Source organism: Planococcus citri, chromosome 2 (assembly GCF_950023065.1).
Source record: "Planococcus citri chromosome 2, ihPlaCitr1.1, whole genome shotgun sequence".
Lineage (NCBI taxonomy): Eukaryota > Metazoa > Arthropoda > Insecta > Hemiptera > Pseudococcidae > Planococcus > Planococcus citri.
In genome coordinates this window covers 48,341,138-48,365,294 of record NC_088678.1, presented here as the reverse complement: position 1 = coordinate 48,365,294, position 24,157 = coordinate 48,341,138, and the positions used below count along the sequence as shown (strand labels likewise).

The following is a 24,157-nucleotide window of genomic DNA, read 5'->3' as shown; positions in this document are numbered from 1 at the left end:
CCTTCTTTGAAATTGAATGAGCTTTTTTTTGGTCGTATGGTCCCTTTTCGTATGCGCCCTCACATATATAATTCATTGAAATTTTAAGGCACTTTCGAAAATTCATCCACCCTTGAATGCCTTCAATTTTCAAAATAGGTTATTTTGTAAGAGGAGCTTCACGACATGGATGAGGTGAAGTAAATGGTAAAAATGATAACGTATTGACTACACAAAAGCGCTCTTTTTGTCTCCTCCCCCCCCCCCCAAATGTTCGACCGAGGATTTTGATACAACACTTTATGAAACATGAAAAAAAAAAACCGGTAGTGTCTGTTTTCATAATTCAAGAGGATTGCTGCGTTTGAATTTTCATACAAGGTGGCCCAATTTGATGTCACTTCCTTCACTCAGCAAATTGGTGATCAATCTGAAGTTCAAGACTTGGGTCTGTTCGCTCAAAACACATGTTAAATTTTTTTTCAAGAACCATTTTTATTTGATTTTCTCGACCAACATTTACAAGTTCCGTTTCAATTTTGAAAATGCATTGTTAGTTTCTCACCTTTTTAAACTTTTTAACTTTGAAATTCAATTTAAATTGGCTGCTTTTTACTGTACTCGTATTTCAAGTGTATGAAAAGAGCTTAAAATGCTGAACCAAGTAACGTACTGGTATTAGATTTTTCCTCCTAATTTATAAGACCAGCCGGCAAAGATTTCTTCGTATTTCGGAAACGAAAAGGATTTCATCTCTTTTAACGATGTCTGTCAGCCGCTCGAAAGTTCTAAATTTAGCTCAATTCGTGTGCCTAAATGTGCATACGAATACATGGTACCTATTTGTATCTGTAAATTTTCAAAGCTAAATGACGCGTTTCTCTCGCTTGCAGCAAAAATACCATCACAAGCGGGTGTACGAGTATCTGTAGGTGGTTGTACTCGCAAGCTGGCTGCTGAAACAAAGGGAAATGAATCGCGTTTAATTGTAATTCGTAATTAGTAAAAAGCTGGCGAAAAGCGAACGAAGAATCTAGTACAAAACGCTCGTAGGTGACAGTTTTACGCGTTTTTCGTGACGAATACGTGAGGTAAAGGAGCAGAGGGCGGTCTGGAAGAAGACACTGGAATGTTAATAATATAAAGGGTAATGATCGTTTACAACCCTTAAATTTGCCACCCTCTCCCGACTATATGGGCTATGGCATGGCGCTGATCAAACAGAATGATGTAGGAGTTATCGCTTATTCTTCTTTTATTGGATTCTCTCTCCCTTTTGTATAAATTCGTCGAGTGTTCTGGTTTTTCTACGTAGTCTTCACCCTTCGCAGCCTGATGTTGTTTCGGTCGATGTGGATGTATCGTAACGCGTCGCTCTTTCGCGATACGATGATTCATCGCGGTCGTCGTCGCGCTGCCGATGCAACACCGACAGCTTCGACGTAGATTTATAATTTGTTGCGAAACGAAGCACTTCTCGGTCTATCTGTTCCTCTTCTTCTTTTTGGTGACTAAATCGTATTTATATGGTACTTTCACTTTTTAGGGATTTTGCATCGTGACATATTAGGTAAAAGTACTGTCTGTGTGTGTGTACTATACGAAGTGACACACGACGTGTGTCACGTTTTTTAAAATATTTTTTTTTCATTCTTGGATTAATGTGTTTTCTTTCGTCGTAGTTGACGAGTATAGAATTAATGGGAAATTTTTCCAATCGACGTGCTCGCAACTTGATATACAGTTCAGCGTTTCGTTCGAATAAAAAGTAATATCTAGCGCCTAGAGGTTGGCTTTTATTTGTTTTTATGATTATTTCGTTGTTATTATCGATTTGTTGGTAAGTGTGAACGTTATGGTTATTGATAACAATTCCCCTCTGTGAAGTTGCCGAGGAAGAAAACATGCTTAATGCTTTGCGAAATTATCCCTTACTAGGGGGCTACGCCCCCTGGCCGCTTCGCGGCCCAACCCCCATACTCGTTCCTCGGGCTTCGCCCTCGGAACTCGCTCTTGGGGGCTGCGCCCCCAAACCCCCCTTCGCTCACTCTCAGAAGAGGTTTGCTCCCAAGTACCTTTCCTTAAAAACTATACATAATCTGCACTTCATTCAAAATTCTATCACGTCGATACATAGTTGCAATGTCAAAAATAATCGCTCATTTAAAAAAACAAAAAGACTTTTGGTTATTTTGGAATGGGACAACAGCGTGAACGAAAGCAACCTACCAACCAACTGTTTGTAAAATACAGCCAGTGAATACAATCATCACTTTCCAATAATTAATGTTTTAAAAGAATTTCTGAATTTTCAACACAATTTTTGGTACATTCTATTTGATTTTATGTCATTTTTCGCAATAAAATTTTCAGCCGTTTTCAAGAAATTGTAAACAATTTTTAGGATTTGAAACATCATTTTGGATGAATCATTTCATTCATTTTCATACCACTTTCAACGACTTTCAGCACTTTGAACAATTTTTTTCAACCTCCAATACTTTTAATGAATTTTCAAGCAACCATTTTTGAAATTTTTGGTACCTACTTAAAATTTTTACAATATTTCTTCATTTTAATTTTTAAGTTATTTTCATAAATTTTGATATTTTAACTCGTTTTTTTTTTTAAATTTTTGAACGTCTTTTATGGCATTCTAAGCAATTTTGGATTTTGCAACGTTTAAGGGTAGGTATGTCAATAATTCATAATTTGGTACATAAGTACATAAGTACTGATATGCTTCGATTAAAACTTTGATTAAAAAGATAGATGATAGACGCGAAAGCAAAGCACCAAAGATAGATGGATTTACATTATATAACATTAGCAAATAGCAATATTATAAATATTATAATAACTGTTTCTATTGACAATTTCAAGCTTGATCGATTTCGATTTGCAGAAATCTTCTCGTATTGTAAGATGTCCGTTGTTGGAGGAGTGGGAGGTTTGTATGCGCGCGCATGTCGCGTGATCCTGTCTGGAATAACAACGAAAATCGCGATGCGTTGTGGTGGTTGTGTGTATGCTTGTGTGGGTGTATAAGTACACGCATCGTCTTAACGGTTTTTTGTTTCAAGATTCCATAAAAAACGATCAAAATTGCACGATCTGAGCAACTTTTTTCTAATCTGTTTTCACCATTTTACAGAGCATGAAATTTCGAACATTTCCCTCGTTGACAGTACCCATCTAGCGTTTTTAGTTTTCGAGATAATTTAATTCAAAATTGTGTAACTGAAATTTGAAATTTGAATTCAAAATAGCTCAAAAACTAAAAACCCCAGAGGGGTAATGTAATCGAGGGAAATGTTCAGGATGTAATGCTCTTTAAAATGAGGTATTAACCACCCTTCTAGCCTTTTTCGTTCTTGATATATTTGAGAATAATCGAAAAAACGGCAAAAACAACCCATTTAAACTCAAAATTTGGGCCCTTTAATTACAAAATTTTTGCCCCCGCGTATTTTTCCTATATTCTAAAGACGTTAAGCTGTCGATTAAAAAAAAAAATCAGCTCTCTAGGTACCATAGATCGGGCTCAGGACTTTTTTCCGATTTTTCGGGTATTTTTTAATTAATTTTTTTCGTATTTTTCGCGTATTTTTGGGGTATTTATTTTTCTTGCAGCTTTATAGGATAGATGTTTTATGGGTACGATGAATGAAGAAAAAACACTCTCTTTGGAAAACTTTTCTTCTGGCTAAAAATTATTCAATGTCACGATTTTCGACAAAAGAATACCATCGACGATGGTAGCATTCCCATTTTCATTGGATATGTACCTATCCCTATTTTTTTAGCCCTACTTTTCTCCCTAAAATTCGAATGTTGTTGATGGAATGGATCGTTGAAATCATATTTCGATTATTTAACAGCCCTCTAGAAAAGTTGCCTTGGGATTGTGTGGATATTTTTTTTAAAATCTGAAAAATATCCCAAGGTCAGTCCTGGATCATTTTATGTCGATTTAACCAATGAGAGTGAATTTGTTTTTGGGAACTTCGAAAACATAACTAGATACTATCAATTTTCTCAAAAATGCCAGAGCTGAAGGCATAGAGAGGGCGTCAAAAAGGGCATGACTTGGACCATTTTAAAATTTTGCTCCCAAATTTGAGGGATTATAGGTGTCATCTCCATGGAAATGGCTCATTTTGATAATGGAAATTTTCATATCGTCATTTTTATCCAAAATTTCTCACTTTGCAGTAATGATCGAGAGTAATCTAGAATTTTTCCATATTCGTCAGAAAAATTTCCACCCTCAGCAGTCTCAGCACTAATAGTTTGCCTTCTAGACAGTCCCTATAATACATTTAGAACCATTTGCATTTCAGCAGAAGAATAAACTCGATGAAAAATAAATTAGAAAATTAGCCGGATAGAGTCGCATTGATTTTTAAAAGGCCAGGAGAACGTTACATCGTATGAGTTTTTATTGTTTGAAAAAGAAGAGCTCGAGGGAATTGAGTATTCTACACGTCTATATAGTATCAGATCGTATTGAATGGGTTATTGTGTTGTAGGACAGTATATTATAAGTCTATCAGATGATGTCATCGGGAGAACTGATTGACTTCTCTTGTTATAGCGCTGATATATTTATACGATGAGATGGTATCGTTCGATAAACACCGATTTACATATGTAGGCATGAGGCACATTACTCATAGGTAGAATAGAGATATTACCTATTACCTTCGTCGTTGTCATTTCGAAGAGTTAATTTAAAGGTGGTGAAAAATATTATGCCATTTTGAAAACCATCAGCGAAAATGAGATGCGACGTTGCACGCTTCTATGGCGTAATTATGGTGGCGTTAATTGGTGATGAGCGAAATAACGAGTGTAAAAATTGTCAAAAGTATTCCTAAATGGTGGGCAGGGCAGGTGTCGTTATTAATCGTACTACGCACGTGAAATCCACGTGCAAAAATTAAACTTATTATGCAGGTAGCAATGACCGAAAAAAAAAATCATTTGTGAAATTTTTCCATCGCTGATTCAACCGCTGCAGTCTGCGCGAAATTATGTACGGTAATTTATAGGATTGTCGTGGAAGTGTATCGATTAGGAATTCATTTAGTCTATCGGAAGTCTTCCAGTTACTTTGTATACAAATTTGTGGATTCGCATGTTATGGAAATGAGCGTTTTGATTACTCTATAAATAAATACGTGCCATGATTATACGATATAAAAAATAGCTTGCCAAATTTTTACGTCATCCCAAACATATACTTAGGAAAGAGTTCAGGCGTTTTTTACTGAGGTAATTAGCGAGGTATCAGTTTACGATTATCAAGTGCATCCTAGATACACCTGCTTTTCGGTGTACGATTTTCATCGCCTTGATAATTGCATACGAAGTTATGTTAGTGTTTTTTTTCCTTATCCAGGTGCTACATCTTCGTGAAATGTTTACATTACTAATTAAGTAATTTTGTTACGATTAGATAATGAATTGTGACTCTTTGCACCTGTGTTTTTATCGAATTCGGGAAAAATAATACGTTGGGTGTGAATTTATATTACCCAGGTATCGATTTATTCAGATGTTACGTTCAAAACTAGGTGGATGGTTTGATTTAGAAATATGGTGTAAATAATACCTACCTATCTACCTTTTTGAAGGATGAAAAAAATACGAAACAATGTCCGTGGTCGAATCATGAATAATAAGCAGTGAAATTATTGAGGTATCTTTTGTTAGATTTTTATACATATAGCTAGAGTCACTTTATGTGTTTTGATATTGGAGGAAGCAGCAATAATTGATGTTGAGTTTTTTGATGACTCATTGCGATAGACGGGTGATGAAATTCGAAAATTCAGATTTTACGAGTACCTGTACCTACCTAGTAATATGACAACGAGACGTGGATCCTGGTTTAAAATACGAGTACTTTTGGTGGGGTTTTTAAAAAGCTAGTTTTCCAAGATATTTTTTATGATTCTGATTTTCGAATTTTTGACTTGAAGTCAATGGATTGGCATTAGTAGATAAGGCATCAACAGCATAAAATCCTTCCCGGATGACATTTTTTCCACAAAATTCTTCTCCAATGAAAGTTTTTTTCGTCAATCTTCTGGAAATTTGAGAACTTTGAAAAATTTGAATAATGGGACCAGACTTGGAGAGCCAGCTGAAAACTAGAAGTGAAAAGCCAAAATCCGATGCTTTTTGTAAGCTGAAAGCCAGCTCACCTGTATCGTTTACCAGCTAAAAGCTATATTTTTTCGGCTTTTCTATTGGTTCTTTTTTTGAAAGTTTCGAAATTCTCATTGGATGGAAATAAATTTCATTAAATACCTACCAGCTTGAAAAATTAAAGTGCACATTTTGATTTGAGCAATGTAATTTTATTATAATACTTACTTGAGTATATTTTTGAACTAAAATTTCAAATCTCAGTTTTTTTCAATGAGAATGTGGAATTTTTTCAATTTGTCATCTCAAAAGACCATATTTGATCACAAGTAAAAGCTAGCCAAAAGCCCCATATCAGCTGCATCAAATTTTGAAAGCCAAAAACTACAGCTTTATATTTTTTATCAAGAGTCAAAAACAACAGCTCAACTTCATCTTTCGCCTTTTAAATCTGATTAGGACACAATATCATGAAGTTCTCAAATACCTTGAAAATTTATGAGAAAAATTGCATGGGTACCTAATTGGGGAAGAATTTAACATATGGGACGAATTTTGATTGACTAACTTTCGTTAGGGAAGAATTTGCTTGAATCCTTTCTTTTGATACAATTCCATGACCTCTTTTAAATAACTGATGAAAAAATGTCATAGAATTTGCGTTTTTTGGATGAAATTTATTTTAGTGTTCCAATCATTTTGCTCTTGCGCTAACTTGATTCTCCCTTAGAAGACTAGTCTTTAAAATAGTTCAAAAAAATGTTCCACTCATATGATTAATTTTATTACAATTTTCTCACAACTAACGAGGAATCAAATGAAAATTGGTAAATTTTAGGAAAAAAATTCGTCTGAAATTAGTCTTTTGAGACTTGAGTGGAATGGAATATTTATTTGAACTGTTGAAAAGATTCGGAAGTGAGTTTTATGAATCATGAAAAATCAAACGCGTGTAAGTCAATCCTAATTTTTCTAAAGGAGTCAAAATTTTTAAATTTTCAAAACATTAAAAATTATTTTGAAAATTTTTTTTTTAATGATTGATCAAACTCCAGTCAAGAGTAAAAAAAGTTGATTCTCTTCATTGGGAGGATTTTTGCCACATTTTAGAAAATTTTGAGATTAGTTTAACATTTTGGTAAAATTGAGATGAAAATTGAGGAACTGGTTTAAAAAATCACCAATGTCGAAAAAACAAATTTTACAAGATACTATACAATAACATTCCAATTCTGATTAAATTTTGTCGTAAAAATTTTGATTTTTTGACAGTAGTTTGTTCATCAATTTTGGCCAACAATGTTGAGAAAATGCCAAGAAAAAACATTTTTCAGACTCAGCAAATCTATTCAAATTGCGTGAAAAAATTGATGAAACATGGTTAAAAGTAATTGAATGCATCACAGTAAGAAGGACATATAAAAAAAAAAAGTTTTTTCAAAACTCAAATTGAAGTTTTGGTTCAATTTTACACCATGAAGCAGGGAATTTTTTACGATAGGAGTTTTCTGCAACTGAAAGAGTAACTCTTCAACTAACGAAAACCAATGTTACAACTCCGGAACACACCACATCGCTCGCAAAAAAGATAGTTATATGTCCTTTTTATTGTGACAAACGTGAATTTTCTTTCAAAGCGCTACAGAAAAAGAACTGAGGACCACGTTTTTTTTTTTTTTTTTTTTAATGAAAGTTTACACCTAGATCTATCGATAGAAACCTTCAGGTATGCATAAAAAGCAATATTTCCCCAAGAAAAATGTCATCAAAGTTGAACCATTTTTTTGATAAAAGTTTTGTCGTGAAAAATCAAAATCATTAAAAAGTTGCCGGAAAAGAGTCATGTTTTGTGGTTTTTTTTTGGACTATGGTAACTTCAAACCTCTATATCTCGATGGTTTATCATCATTGAGGAGTGGGGGTAAGGTTATATGAAAGAGGAGATATCATATTTTAAGAATGTAAAGTCGCCGTAAAAAGGACATATAAGCGCGTATGACCCTCCTATTGTGACGCATTCAATTTCTTTTATCTTTAAATTTTTCTGATCCAATTTTCTGTTGAAAATTCAGAAACAAGTGATAGTTTTTATGATGAAAGCTTCTAGAAAATCGTAATAAGTATTGCCGGTTGGGTACTTTTTTTTTGAAAATTTCAAAATTTTCAATCCCTGAAGAAAAGCGCAATTTTCAATAGGAAACCCACATTTTTTCATAATATGTATTATTTGAAGTCACTCATCAATTGTTTTCGAATCTCTCCTTTTCCATAAAAAAATCTAAGGCGGCTCTTCCTAGAACGTTTTTTTGAATGAATAAATTTCCTCAAATTTCAGGTAGGTATGTGCATATTTGTAAAATGTTCCCCCAAGATAATTATTTTAATAATTGATGTGGATTTTATTCATCCATCAGTATTAGTTGAGTTAGTAGATAATACAGACACAGAGCACGAAGAGTGAGAAAATTAGTGCCTACCTATTATGAAAAACAACTTCAATTAGTAAAATAATGATTAAATCATATCAGTGCTGGCGGACTTGAGTCTAATTTTGTATCTATTATAATTCGAAATAAAAATCTCCCTACCGAAAAGTTATTACAATCCAAAGTTAAAGCCTGGCGCTGGCGGTAGCTTTTGTTTGATATTCTTATCTCATTGTGGCGAGTCGCGTCGCATCATCAAAGGCAGCGTGAAATTTACCCAACTATCGAACTGCACAGTACAGCTACCTGTATAATACATATTATAATCATTGTTCGAAATTTTGAATATCGATTCGATACTCTCATGACCGGCATTACTTGTCCTGTCTGTCGTCTGCTTCTTCATATGTACCAACTACCAACTGGTAATTGATAACTACAAAAACGGAAGCGGATTTAGATAGTATTGAGCATGGGCGACAGGATGAAAACGCGCGTGTTTATCTTTTTAATATTATGTATTTATTTATTTAGTAAAATCAACGCGTTAAAAGTGTTACGTATGGTACCAGACAATGTGTACCTACCTATCGACAGTTCGATGTACGTATTGAAATTTTGAATACATAATGTAGGTACCTGTACGTCTGGAAAATACCGTAACAAAATATTTACTTTATGTTCCATCATATATTATGTACGTTGTCGTGTATGTATTTTCAATTGATTTTTTTCTGTCGCGTATGTTCGTTTACTTAGGACATGAAAAAAGGGAGGGAAAAAGGTTACGACGAAATAAATTTTTATTTTTGTAGAAATTGAAAAAATTGCCATGACATGACCCAAAACTTAAAGTAGGAGAAAGCATCATATTTCTGTTGAAAGTTTCTTGTTTTTTTTTTTTCATGTTTTAGCAAAGTACCTAAACGGTGGAATGATGAAGAAAAGGGAGAATGGGTACTTTTTTTCTCAAAGTTTTACAAAATGAAATAATTTTGTTACTCGGTGGCCGCGTTGCGTTGAGCTTTGCCATAGGCAGCAGTAGGTATGTCCCATGTAAGTACATTCCCTGTTCGCGCGTTTTGTTGAAAAACTCCGGAAATGACACTTGTGCTATGCAAACATAACGTGCATATACTACCTTGGTCTTTTGTATAAAAGGCGGAATTCGAAGAGAGAATATAACACGGTGTGAATGACATCCCTACGGGATGGTATTATATTTTGGGACCCCAACAAGGTAAACACGAGCCGTCCTTTATGGTTAACGTTTTCTTATACAATATTAGCATAGAGATATATGCGAAGAAAACGCGTTCATACGATATAGTGGTTCGAAAAGGCGAGGAAAAAAATACAGTACAGAATCTCGGGGAAGTTTTAATTTAGGAGTGAAAGTCTTCGGACGAGAGGGTGAAAGTTGAAAAGATGGATTTTCGTCACAGAGTGAGTATCGATGGTGATAAGGTTGATATTAACATTTATGAGGTCGCGTTGCAACGCATATAAAGTAGCTGGCATCTTTTGAGGTTGAGGGTGGGTTTTGTTTTTAAAGGAATAATTTACTCGACGAGGTTACTAATTTGTTAAAAATTTATCAAACTCTTTGACAGCCACTTGGGAGAAGTAAAAAGCTTATGAATAATATTAAATGCATGATTGCCTGATACGATGTCGCATTTTCGTCTCATAGCCTTGTCTGCTGCATCGTTTGGCTTGTCATTTTCGAACGCGAATACGAACACGTTTAGATTTTGTTTGAATTTTATTAGATTAACGACTATTATATCAACTCTGATATGAGGCAAGTAGAAGAAATATATCTTTAGCTACAAATAGTATCGTTTCTGCTCTAAGGCATCTAGATCCAGCCATCCTTGCACCTTGCTGAAGAGGGGATCGCAGTTTTGAAATTAGCAATAATGGCCAAAAAAATTGCTCCACTATACGTTCCAAAATATGTACCTAGATATCTCGCCATTTTCCAATCATTTTGACTCGATACATCATGACTTTTCATATATAGCTGAATGATGAGGAGGAAAATTCGTCTAACGAGCCTTATAGTTATAGTTTTGATGGTTGGTTTTCAGCATGCGATATTTTCTCGGAACTAAACGACATCAAATTTATATTCTACCGTTCGCAAACACGTAATGATTTTCCATCATTTTCCAAACGTATTCTATGGCTGTAGAAATTTGTTGGAATATTTTTAGGTTAATTATGCGAGCAAAATGACGAATCGGTCGTACGCGGGTAATTCGTGTTATTAAATTCGAACGAATGTTTCCATGAAATGGGTATTTCGACGATATTTCTCGATACTTTGGCGTGAAAATTGTACTGGCGCGAAAAAGTTTTCCATCATTTTGCTCAGTCGACGAATTGAATATTCAGAAAGTTGGACGGATGTTTCGGCCGTTATTTTTAATTCGTTAAATTCAATAAAACACGAAGAAAAGTTCACAGAACAGAGCTGCTTCTGTGTGGAAGAACCTTAGCCTCGGTCGTCGTCTCTCGCAAATTAAGTTTAACAATTTGCAAAATTCACGTTGACCTGTTTCCCAAGAGCAGAATTTCTTTATTAACTTTCTTCTCTCGGTACTGGTTTTTTTTTTTTTTTTTTTTTTCAATAGGAAATATCGGTATAAAAATTTATCAAGCACGAATTAATTTCAATTTTAAAAACGTTCGATTTTCGTGACTCTTCTCAAGAATTACTTATAAATTATGTTTTGATAGGAAAAATTCTATTCACGTATATCTTACCATATTATGCTAATTATTCCTTCGGAAATGTATAAAACAATACTAAAACATACATAAATATGAGTTGTATGCTCGTAATATTTATCATTTTTTTCTTACGTTTCTTACTTAAAATGGCTATATATCTCACTCAAAAATGAATTGTGAGGTCTGGCACTACTTTCATTCGAATTCTGACGTAATTTCACGCACCCTAATCCGCTAGAAACTAATTTTTTGACCTGAAGACCCTAAGATCCATTTTACTATGCACCGTCATATTGTATTTGTAGTTTTCTTTTCTTTACGATTAGTTTTTTTTTCTGTTATGTAGTCGATTATTGCTGGCAAGATGTAGGATTTTTATGCGTTTTCTCGTAATGTATTTCTTTTTAATAGGTCAAGTGGTTGAATAGCCGAAGATCATAAAAAAGTAGACCTTTCATTCGCCAGTAAACGCAATTTTTTTCGATTAGTGGCACGTATTATTACATCTGTACAAGTTGCACTGTGCACTTGCACCATATTCGTGTATAGTTTTCAGCTGTCCGTCTTCTATGAATAGGCTGAAATGCATTTATGCGTAAATTAAGGTCATTACCCATCGAGATACGATAGAGGCTTTGAGAATCACTGCGCTTTAAAGTGGACAAAAGACTGCACAGTAGGATCTTTGTATTACATAAGTGCTTTATAAACAACTCACGCTTTTTGATATACGTTTGTTATTAAAGCGTTATAGAGAGAATATGAGGGTTGAATGTTGGCATTTATTATCGAAATACTACGACGCCCGTTCAACTATCTTAAACACTTACTGGTTAGAAAGAGTTTTGTTTGTATTTCGATTTTATCGTCCACGTTTCGAGTTCATTTGAAATGACATAGGCATAGGCGTCTTATATTAAAGGTTCATGCTAAATGCGATACGATACGATACGATACGATGAGGAAGAATTGCGTTATGCGATGCTGCATTTTGACGATATGGGTCAGCTCGAGGTTTTTGGTAAATTGCTACGATTACTCGTTTGTTCAACGAGAGTCTGCATTTAATGGGGGTAATGAGGATGGAATTCTTTTTTTTAGGTATTTATCTTTTGAAAGCAGTGAACTCTTTTGACGATTTTTACACCAAGTTTTTTTTTGGGCGAAATGTTAATATTTTATTCGAACGAGCAGGTTACTGTCGCGTTGTCATCGTACAAATATAATGGCTTTACTGGAATTTTAGCCCTGCTAATTTTTCGTGCTAATGCTGAATTTCCTCGAATAATCATTTTTTTTTAGAGCTAGGTAGGTAATTTATTACCGGGCTGACTTCTCTCGCGAAGGGATTGTTTCCAGAGGAATTTCAAGAAGTGTAAGAAAAGTTTCTTCGAATGAAGGCCTTGGAGAATATTTCTTACAAGCCAAAAAAACCGAGATAAAAAGTTTCAACGTAATTATGAAAACACTACTCGAACATTCTTGGTTTTTTGTTTTGATTTTTTTTTCAAAATCAAGGCATCCAACAAGCATGCCAGGAAACTTTCAGAATCTATTTTATAATTTTTGAAAATTTGAAGAAAAAAATGCTTTGCTGGTGCCTGGTGGTAACGAAGTTTGAAATTTTAGATATTCTGGTTATTTTGTAACACATTTGACTTTTTTGTTTCGAAGAAATCGACGAGTGAACTTATAATTAGTTTCAGGACTATATACTGATTAAGGAGAGAGTGGAAATTAGTTAATATCTACCTTTCTAAGTACCTAATAATTTTGATTTTAAAAATTACCAAAAAATATATTTTTCAGTTGCTTTTTGCGCTTTGAAAGTATCACCTACGTCTCAAGGGGTGTTCTCGACTCTCATCATCGTATTGAGGATAAAAGTATTGAAATTTGAAATTTCATCCCTACCGTTGCACGCTTTCATAAGAGGTGAATTAAATGACACGTGAACGCGGAATTGTTGGCACAAAATACGCAGCGCAGCAAGGGTTAAAAAGGTATAAATTTCAACTGGGTAAAATAAAAATAGGGTACACGCGAGCTAAAAGTCTCACCTAGCTGCCGTAGATTTTTAATGGTGGCAACATTCATCGGTCCAATATTATGAAAACATACGCCGTTCTCTGCGGTACAACAATATACGGTACAGCAAATATGCTTTATTGAAGCAAAATAAGAAAGAACTTTTTTTCCTTTCGTTAAAATGATCCTACCTATAAAATTCCTTTCGTAAGATGGAAATTCATTTTCATTCCCCGTCAGAAATGTTACCCTTCGCTGGCACCTAGGATGTCAAAAATTTTACGTATCGAGCGTTTTTGTTACGAGCTCACGAGTGTATGTACATATCGATATATTCCATCAAATTTTTAGATTTTCTCCAGCTTTCGAAATTATGTGGAGGAGAAAAACTCGCGAAAAATAACACCGAAATATGAGATGAAAGTCGTTCTCGTATATTACCAGAATATAGACAGAGTGTACGTATAAAAAGTGATTGTTTTCATATATCTACACGAGTGGCTGCTGCTATAAACGACTTAACGTGAATAAAGTTTTTTATCACGTTGCATTGTCAGCCCGTTTGTTTTTTGTAACAGTGCTTACCTACTTTGTCACGATGTGTGTATGTGTATTGTGTATGTGGAGTTTGTCGGCGCGTATGTTTTTATTCTTCGCAGCATATTTTTAGATTTTTCCAGAGCTATTCAAACATTCGGTGATGGAATCAATTTTTTGGATGGGGGGGAGGGGAGGATAGGATGAATTACCGATTCAGTTCAAAGAGATCGAATTCCTGTTTTTTCCTCTCCAAATTGGTCACGATGGGTGATTTTAGTGAGCAAGGCTTGTACTATATGAGTATGATCACTTCAAAACATATTGGTGTTTGTTGTTGCAACTGCAAGTAGGACTGTTGAGCATTTTTGGCGTAAAAAGCGTTCAAACCATCTTTTTGCTATCAAAATACCGTTTCAATAACGAATAAAAATGAATTTTAAGAACAGCTAATGAATTTGAACGACGATATAAGATATTGCCCGACATAATAATTTAATGCACGTTTATATAATACGTTTAACGACAAATTGTGCATGGAAAAGAAATTAAGTAATGGACGACTTGGAAAATATGAATTACACATACAAAAATTGACAAATAGCACGTCAAAAAAACAGTACATCTACTGCACAAGTAGTGCTTTTTTTGATTTTTGAGTAACAGGAGGAGATGGGAGTATTTGAAAGATCAAAAATTTCACCGGAGAGTTTTCAACGCACTTTTGGGCAGTTTTAACGAAAAGTAAGATTTTTTTGACTGTTACTTTGGCAAAAAAATGAGATTTGCAAAAAATAAAGTTGATTTGATTTGATTTGATTTAATGAAAAGCAAGATCTTTTTGGTGGTTTTGACCAAAAAAGCAAAACTTGTTCACAATGTTAGCAAAAAAAAACACAGTAGAACATTCTATCAATTTTTAGCGATTTGGGCAAGTTTTTTTTTTAGAATTTCACAAAAAACAAGAAAGGAACATTTTTTTTTAAAATATAAAACTTTGGCAATTTTTGGAAAAAAACAAGAGTTTTGGCAGTTTTGTAAAAAACAAAATTCATTTGGTAATTTTGAAAAAAAGAAAGATTTTTTTTGACATTTTTTGAAAATTTTGGCCAAAAAAACAAAACTTTTTCACAATTTTAGCAACTACAAAAAAGTACAACCTTTTCACAATTTTTAGCAATTTCTGCAAAAAATCAAATTTTTTTGGAAAAAAAACTTTTTTGAATTCAACTTGAAAAAGGAGTTTTTTCAAAAAATGAAGGACTTTCCATTCGTAAAATGTATACGTTTATTTTTACAAAAAATTTTTCTATTACCTACAAAATGAGTTATTTTTCTGGGCAATAATTTTTTTGGCGGTCAAAATTTTAATTGGACGTGGATTAAATTTCTTTCATCGTTATATGAAATCAAATTGTCGTTAACAATTATCGTTGAAAACTTACCCTATTTTGTGGTTCGAATTACTTTTTCTGTCGTGCCAATATTATACCTATTCCACATTAAAATTTCTAGTTTAGGAAATTCGATATCAATTGGAGAAATAGGGTAATTTTCATTTGTTTTACAAGGAAAATTGCTACTCAATTTTCAAAAGTGTCGTTTTTTTGCTAAAAATTTCGATTTTTCGATGAATTTGACAATTTTTTAAATATCACTTTCTCCATTCGAAAATTTTTTTTGGTAGCTGACACAAATTTTAGCCCTTTTTCAATTTGATAATTTTTCCTCGAATCAGTGTTTCATGAAACAAGAGGACAAGATGGCGCCTTTTGCTCTGGGCCTGTTTTGACTCACGAATACTTTGGTTAAGCAAGAATTCACCAAAGATCAAACTTGTGCAATAAAATATAAACAAAGAATAAAAATCGCCCTGATGACCATTGTACAATCATTTCATCATCGTTGGAGACTGCGAATATCGGCAAGATGCATTCATTAACATGTTACTTACAATGTACATACATATATTAAATACGTAAATGCAATATTTTCTTCTCTTTGGCATCCATTTATCGAAGATATTACACCGTAATCACCAACATTATCTAATACTAATTGAACTATGCTGGCACCACGACTTGTAAACAATGTATCAGTATACAGTATACCTATGTATACTGGCATTAAATAGGTCGCATTATCAAGTATTCTACTCAATGAAAGATATCCATTTTTTAGATGAAAACGAAGGTATAGTTCGTACAAAGAACCCATTTTGTAATTTTATTAATTGAAAATATCGGAAAAAATTATGACACGGCGATTTCGAGGTACCTATACTTAGGTGATGGCAAGTGAACATAGTCAAGTGCACAGTGTACTGAGCTCCGAGGAGACAGCACGTTAATAGATCACGTGTCTCTTAACGTGATGACGTTGCCAGAATGAACAATAAATAAGTAACAATGGAAGGACTGCCGGTTTGTAGTTTAGGCACGTTTGTATAAATACGTAAAGCCAATATGAGAAATGTTTTTACGTATACAAAAGCTATATGCGAGCTCTGTGAGATTACAAAAATAACGACTTTAGACGTTGAATAGAAAATTAATAATTCCGGCGGATGATACCACCATAAATGATCTCGTATTACATACGAAAAGTATACGAGTATACAGTGTGTTATGTACTCTGACAAAAATTTCATACCGAGAAAAAGTAGGTACTTAACTTACTATCCTATATAACTTACGTATAGTATCAATGTGTTTAAAAAGCTTGGGATTCTATTCTCAGAACATTACGTAATATTTGCGCGTGAAATTTAATAGCATTCGTGTAAATATGGTAAAGATAAAGACAACATAATATTCACGCTTTACTTTGTATTATAATCGACACATTATATACGTACTCACCTTCGCATAGGTACTTTTTTGTTGACCTGTACATATTTTTATGTAGGTAAGTGTAATGTATACGATACGACGATGCAATGATGTTGTCGAGCAGATAGGTACCAGGTAGACCGGCGTCAGCACTTGTTCCATAATTTCTCGACACGTCGTCCATGTGTCAAACCTGGGTGTTAATTTGCTGCTGGAAAGTAAAGTCTTTCTAGACACATAAGGCCTATTACAGACTCGTTTACTCGAACGATTTATGTTTGAAAAAAAATACAAAACAACCATTAGAATATGTCATCTAACACAGTCATCCAATGCTGTGGAAAAATTCACCATAGAGGTACCGTCTATCCTGCGACCTGCTGCGGTGCCGCGGTATCGTCTGTAAATAAGTGTAAATTGTTGATCATTCTATAAGGAAGGAAACACCAAATGGTATTTCTACGAAATCGTTAAACTACGACTACGAGCAGTGTTTCTGGAATGAATACAGTCTAGGGTAATTTTTTTCCTCGGACGATTCCCTCCTGTAGTGCAATTGTGTACACTGGTGTCGCGGGTGTGCTCTAAAATTAAAGTAAAAACACCCTTTTTAGCGGCGTATTCGGCCATTTCAACGTTTATTAACATTAAGATGTAGGAATACGATGAGGGATACCATAGGGTAAATTACGGAGGAGGTTCGAAAAGAAGTGATCTTGTGTATATTGTTGTGTTGGTGAGCTTTGCTGTTGTATGATTAGAAAAGACTGAAATTACCAGTGTAAGGAGAGCTTTATTTCTCTGTTGCAATTTTTTTTCATCTATTCGACCAAAAATCTATTATTTTTATTCGCCTAATCTAAAAAAATTTGATTCAACAATTCTTGGTTTCAATATGAAGGTTAGGAGGTTTGCTTTTTCTTTCGATTTTTCATGCATAATTATGAACTTGATAAATGATAAGTTAGTAAGTAAATATTTTATTTAATGATGTCCGGCGTCGTGGCTCTTTTGATCAGGCCACCATTTAGCTTTCAAAAAAATCATCGTTCGAATTTTAAAATTTTGAAGCAAAATAATAAACTTCTTATACAGTAACTCATCACACAAAAAACGTGGTTCGAGAGCTTTTGTCCTTGCTTCGCCAGGGCTAGTTTCTTTTTCTTCCTCGTAATTAAAAAATTCCAGATTTGAAGGAGAATAAAAATTTGTATATTTTACTCGTATATCAATATTAAGCAGTGTAGGTACCTATCAAATGAAAAAATTGTTATTTTTATCTCTTACTTATTTTACTTTAAAACTCGCCGTTTTATTTCGAAAAATTGGTGTATTTTTTTCCCAAGTGTTCAAATTTTCCATTACTTAACTTTTTTACTTACATTTTTTAAATTTTTGGTACGTTGAAAAAAGTCCTTTACTCGCCCAATTTTATACATTAGCAAGAACTTTGAAGGTGAAATTGAAATCCAAAATTGAAATGATGAAATTATACTTTCAACATTTGCTTGCTTGAAAAAAATCTTGAGATGTTTAAAGACTTTGGAAAGGCGAAAAATTTGAGTAAAAAATTTCGCCTCGCCCACCCCCTCTCCCTTAAAAAATTCCAAGTGCAGTTTTTAAAAAATGTCCTGCTAATATCCTGCGTTTTTATTTTGAGATTTTGTTAATCTGTCACTGTCAACTACTTTCTTAGTAAGGTTTCACTTTTCCAATCGACGTTTTCAATTTCGATGCGATGAAAGGGTTTTTTTGGCACTGGACTCACACTTCCATTTTTTCGTTACATGACGATTTGGTTTTGAAATCGTATCCAAGAATTATAAAAATATTGGAATTCCATTCTTCAAACTAAGTATATCCCCAATGAGTCCTACGAGGCTCAAAATATCGATTACTGTTATCTATCCCTCCCTCTCTCTCTTCTGCAAGGACAGAGAGAGGACAGAAGAAGGATTTCCTCCTCGTTCTTTTCTGTTTGAATAAGAATAACAATGTACCTTCTCTGATGAAAGATGACCATCGCTTTCCCTAGGATGATTAGGTTCGTAAAACGTACGCGTGTCATGTAGAATACCATCAGTAGCCTCAGCTATATTTATGGAGCTACCTTGTATACCTATTATCTAACCAGGGAGTTTGTGCCCGGAAATGAAGGATGTTATGGCATTTGTAATGCTGTCGCCCTCGAATTGTCTGCTTAGTAATATGAGACAAAAGGCTGGATTATATTTAAAAGTGAATACCAGCTGTAGAGAGGTTTATCGAATAATAGATCTATTACAAATTATTCTCGAATTAGGGACGAGATATTTTTGTTTATTTATTCGAGTTTTATCCTTATACACGTCACTTTGATGCGGGACACGAGACATATGGATTTTTATATGTCTTTTGATCTTTAATATGGGTGTGTACTCGTACTCGTACGTATGCATTGAAAAAAAAAGAATGAAATGGATAGGATGAATCGAGAGTTCTCCTCAATTTCTTCAAAAATCACGATTTTTCCAAAATGAAAATTCAAACGCTTCCTAAATAAAAATTGACAATTTGCTTCGTCCCAAAATCAAACTCCTTCGGTTTCAAAAGCAGCCCATTTTGTTGCTATTCGTAATTGAGACCAAAGACAAAAAGCCTTGCTTTGAATTTCATTCGACCATTATTCCTGCGTAAATGATTCGACTTATAGTCTCTTACTCGTATACAGACGATAGGATGCGGTTGTCGGTCATTATCGATAATGAGTTTTGTTACGAGAAGACGTCCTTCGAACAACGATAAGATAATCGACATTTGTTTTACTCCTAAAACCCAAACGGTTCGAAAGTTTATTGGTGCTACAAAAAGTAAACGGTAAAGTTTGATGTTTTTGTGTGATTATTTGTGGCGTTTATTTGCTACTCGAAATATGAATTTTATTGACGACTTAGGACTTGGATTACGAAATATTGCTACGTGTAACCGATGTAATTTATCACCGATAATCTGCGTTATCTTGGCTAGTTCGCTATGATGCGGAAAATGTTCTTTTTTCCCTCTTCTCTTCTCTTCTCTCCTAGCAACCTTCGATTCTCTATTACGCGATTGATGGTTTTACTACGAATTGTGATGTGATTAAGTACATAGACTATTTATACGAGGAAATTGTTGGTATATTGCTTTGCAACAAGTTTACACAAATGGAGAGAAATATTAGCCGAGGAAAAATTACTTGCTTGGTTTATCAAATATAAATAAATATGGAAAAACCTCATTTTTCGTGACTCGTGGCTGCAGTTTTACATTTCCAAAAATTATTGTATGTACTATCGTTTCAATGCATTAGCCATAGCGTTAGTTGATTGCACTTTAGCATGCCACTGTATGATTAAATTATCGGTATATAATTTTACGCTATTTCGGGAAACGGTTAAAATATTAAGGGTTCCTTTAAAGCGTAAATTGTTTGAAATTGATATTCGAAGGTGTATTATTTTTATAGAAACTCTCTCGTTAAGGGTAGTTTACAACGAGTAAATCTTATCCCGGTAAAAAGTAGCCAATTAATTTTAGCTGCGCGAATTAAAAAATAACTACGAAAGCTTGAAAGTTCATTTAAGCGTAAGTTTTTCGTTCTACGTAAATATCATAAAGTTTTATTTTATGGATTACACGTTTGGCGGAAAAATACGCTGCGCCATCTTAATATTTTCGACGCTCTGTAGCTTGTCTTAATGTATCTCTATAGCTTCATCTCTCGCTATTCTTCATCGGTATTTCGTAAATGATTTTCTCATCTTTTGTAAAATGTTTTCTTTTATCAATCTTAGACGGGTTTTCATTTTTTTTCTTATTTCTTGTTTCAGATGTTGCTTTGATGGATAGATTCAACTACGGAATTCTTGGCTGTATCCGATGGTTCGTATATTAATTTTTCATCCGAATGCGTTTTTGAAAAAAGTCTTATTTTTATGACGTTCTTGACTATAATAGTAATAATAGTTTTTCTAGCAGATTGCATTGAAAATGAGAGAATACTTGTTCGAAAAGTTGCGCGTTGTGTTGGAAAAACTGTGTTGATTAAAATTTGATTTATCGGTTGCCAACGTTGTGTTTTTTCGCGTTTTAAAACAAAGTTAATGTTTTAATTATAATCGCGTGTTAGGCCCGAATTAAAACCAAATACCTGGATCGCGTTAGATGAGTGTTATCTCGGTTCGAGTGCATTTTTAAAAAATTATTTTTCATTTTTTATTCGATTCAGTCACACACACACACTTTTGATTGCGCCTGGAAATCCAGTGTTTACGTGCTATTGCGCCTAATATTTTTGTTTTTTGGGCCAATTCAAAGAAAGTTGAGTTATTTTAAAAGGAGCTCAACATTCAATGTGATGAGGAATCTGTTAGAGCCTTATTGAAAAATCTGAAAAATCTGTCTTTAGAGAGTGTTAAAATTGAGGTGCTGAGTAAATTTCGGCTTTCCATCTCCATTTTCAAGTTTCAAAAATCTGCTGGAGACTCCAGGAATTTTCACAAAATCGCTGGAGGCTCCAAAATCACTTGAACCCTCCGGAAGTCGTCTTTAGAGAGTGTTAAAATTGGAGTGCTGAGTAAATTTCGGCTTTCCATCTCCATTTGATGAAATTTTGTGAAAATGTCAAGTGTTAAAAATCAACTGGAGGCTCCAGTAATTTTAAAATAATTTGCGGAGACTCCAAAACAATTTGAAATCCACCTGCAGTCGACTTCGTAGCGTATTGAAATTAGTTTTCAGAACGAATTTTGGCTTTACAACTCCATTTGATGAAATTTTGTGGGAATTTCAAGTTTCAAAAATCTGCTGGAGGCTCCAAAACTACTCAAAACGATCTGAAACAGTTTCTAATCGATTTGGCAGGTCGAAAATAGGTTATATCCCAAATTTCAGCTTTCTAGACCAATTTGGTAAAATTTTGTTTTTCCCCTTTATTTTTTGCCTAAATTTGATTTTCATAAATTCACCAAAAATCGAAAAAAGCACTCTCACTTGAAATTTTGACAGGTGATAAATTTTTGCCTGCTTTTTCAATCTATTTTTGTACGGTTTAAAAAATTGTGTGCAAGTCCTATGTTGGAACGAAAAACTTGTCAATTAAATGGCCGCCATTTTGTAAGTAGGGCCACGTTTTTTTTTGTTTTTTTTTTTGAGGACTAGGGCCAGAAATGTTTCTTAGGACTCCCCCTCTAAGAAAAAAGTTGCCCCGGAGGATCGACAGTGAGGTAAGTTTCACATCGCTTCATATTTCGAACGGGTGGGAATTTTTTAAATGAAACTTGGTAACCGAAAATACAAAAATAGAAGAAAACAGCGTCTACCAGAATCGACCGAATTACGAGATTCGAAAATGCCATACAAAATTCGAAACGCACCCGCATCAACTCTTTTTTTTTCTCTCTAAAAATAGAGAAAAATCTGACGCTGATGTAGGATAAAAAGATTAAAATTTTCCGACTAAATAGACGCGGATGTACAGAACATCGTTTCATATGGCGTATAACACGACTTTCGTTCGTAATAAAAGGATTTAGCTCGAATAAATTAAATACTCTGGCTAAATGATTCCTAAAATTAAATTCTTCCACATCTAGGAATTTTTTTAATCAACATTTTGTTAGAAAATTTTCCACACCCCGGATGAAATTTAGGTACACTACCTCGTTGTTTTACGAGAGTAAATAACCATCGGCGATTAAATGTAATAAATTTGTACCCGAATGTATTCCCATTCGCGGTGAACTTAACGTAAAAGCTAATATTTGAGCACCCCTTTGAAAAAGAGCGCGTATCAAATGAAGAAAAACGTAATTAAAACGACATCCTTTCATCGACACAGACATAAGGTTCCGTTTTGTCGAGAAATTAATCCTTTCGTTCGTTGAATAATATTTACTTAAAACTTGCAAATTATAAACATTTTCTTCGGTGAAGCGACACGAAGTCTTTCTTTTCAAACAACGTTAACTTCTCAATATTCTAGTCTTTGAGTATAAAAAAAAAAGAAAAGAAATTCACCCTGCTCCTTATCTTTCGACTGTTCTTTAAACCACCAACTTAAAAAGATGAGAAAAAAACTTCTTTATTCTATTGGGACATAAAAAAATTCCGGGGCTTGGACGTAGCTACTTGTTTAGTCGCGCAAAGCGACGAATAAATTATTCGCACGTGTCAATGAATCATATCGAACGATTCTACACCTTAAATAACTAACGAGTTATCGATTATTTGTCATTTTTCATTAGGCTCGTGTTGAAAAATGCGATGTTGATGAAATTTCAACGCTTCGAGGTGTCGAAGTGGTAAAAAAATGCCTCATTATGCGATGCCTCTATACCTACCTATATCTACAAAATACCCCTGTTTATTTTTACACTTTATATAACATCGTTCGATTTTATTTTTTTACGATATTGTGATAAGTTATTGATGAAAATTCAATGGAACGATATTATCGGATTATCATTTTAGCATTATGATTTATTTCGTCATATGCAGCAAAATTTGGAGTGATTTTATGTGTTCGGTATGTGTAGTTTGACGGAAGTTATTTCCTTTTCGATAAGTTATGAATAGTTCTTGCTTATAGGCTTATGTATATTTAAAGCAAACATCTAATGTGTTTTTAGAAAAAACGATTAAGCCTTGGATACATATGTTTTAGAATTGTTCTACGCGATGTTTAACATCAGGGTAATAATTTGCCTTAGCTATAATTCCAGATAAATTGATTGCAATATAATGTGTTTTTTTGGGCACAGTGGAAGTGATTATTATAAATAGATTACCTCGCAGACGCGATTAATATTTTTTTGACCAGGTGAGAACAAGGATCTCTTTAATAAGTGGTGTTAAAAAATCGCACTCATAGGCTACATAATAATATTAAAATGGTTCATGAAGGTAACGGAACACGTTCTGCATAAATAGTACCTATCTGCCTTCAATATTGAAGAAGGGGAAGAAAGGGAAGAGATCGGGATGGAGGAAGAGGTTTATACTGAGACCCAGTATTATTGGCTGGATTTTGGTGCTCAAGGGGTGAAGGGAGGATGAATTACAATGAGCTGAGCCGTCAAAATTGGTAAAAACCAAGATACGTATAAAAAATTGCCGAGAATTTTGTTGAAAATTGCCTCCATATTTACGAGTATAAGGTTTAGCCCAATTGTTCAATAAATACGTGAAATCGAAAATTTCACAATTAATTTCCTGTTGAACATTTCAAAGGCACAGCCTTTCGAAATATTGTAAATGACAGCATTCTCATTGCTATATCGCTAGTGGCTTTTCGCAGTGCCAAAAAAATGTCAAAACGTCTTTATAGGATACTTGTTGATACTACGTTCGTTCTATTCGTACAAAAGACGTCTCGACATTCCAAAATACCTATGCTTAAAATTTTATTCTCGTAAAAATTATTGTTACTATAGCGCAAAAAAA

At 34.0% G+C, this 24,157-nt stretch overlaps 1 protein-coding gene across 3 annotated transcripts in view; it reads left to right on the top strand.

Annotated features, from left to right (window-relative positions):
* Window positions 1-24,157, top strand: part of tinc (tincar) — a 183,138-nt gene that overhangs the window by 7,736 nt on the left and 151,245 nt on the right. For all 3 annotated transcript variants that reach the window (XM_065350871.1, XM_065350866.1, XM_065350868.1), the window contains exon 2: window positions 20,545-20,596. The gene's annotated coding sequence lies outside the window, so the exon portion shown is untranslated. The remainder of the gene's footprint in view (window positions 1-20,544; window positions 20,597-24,157) is intronic.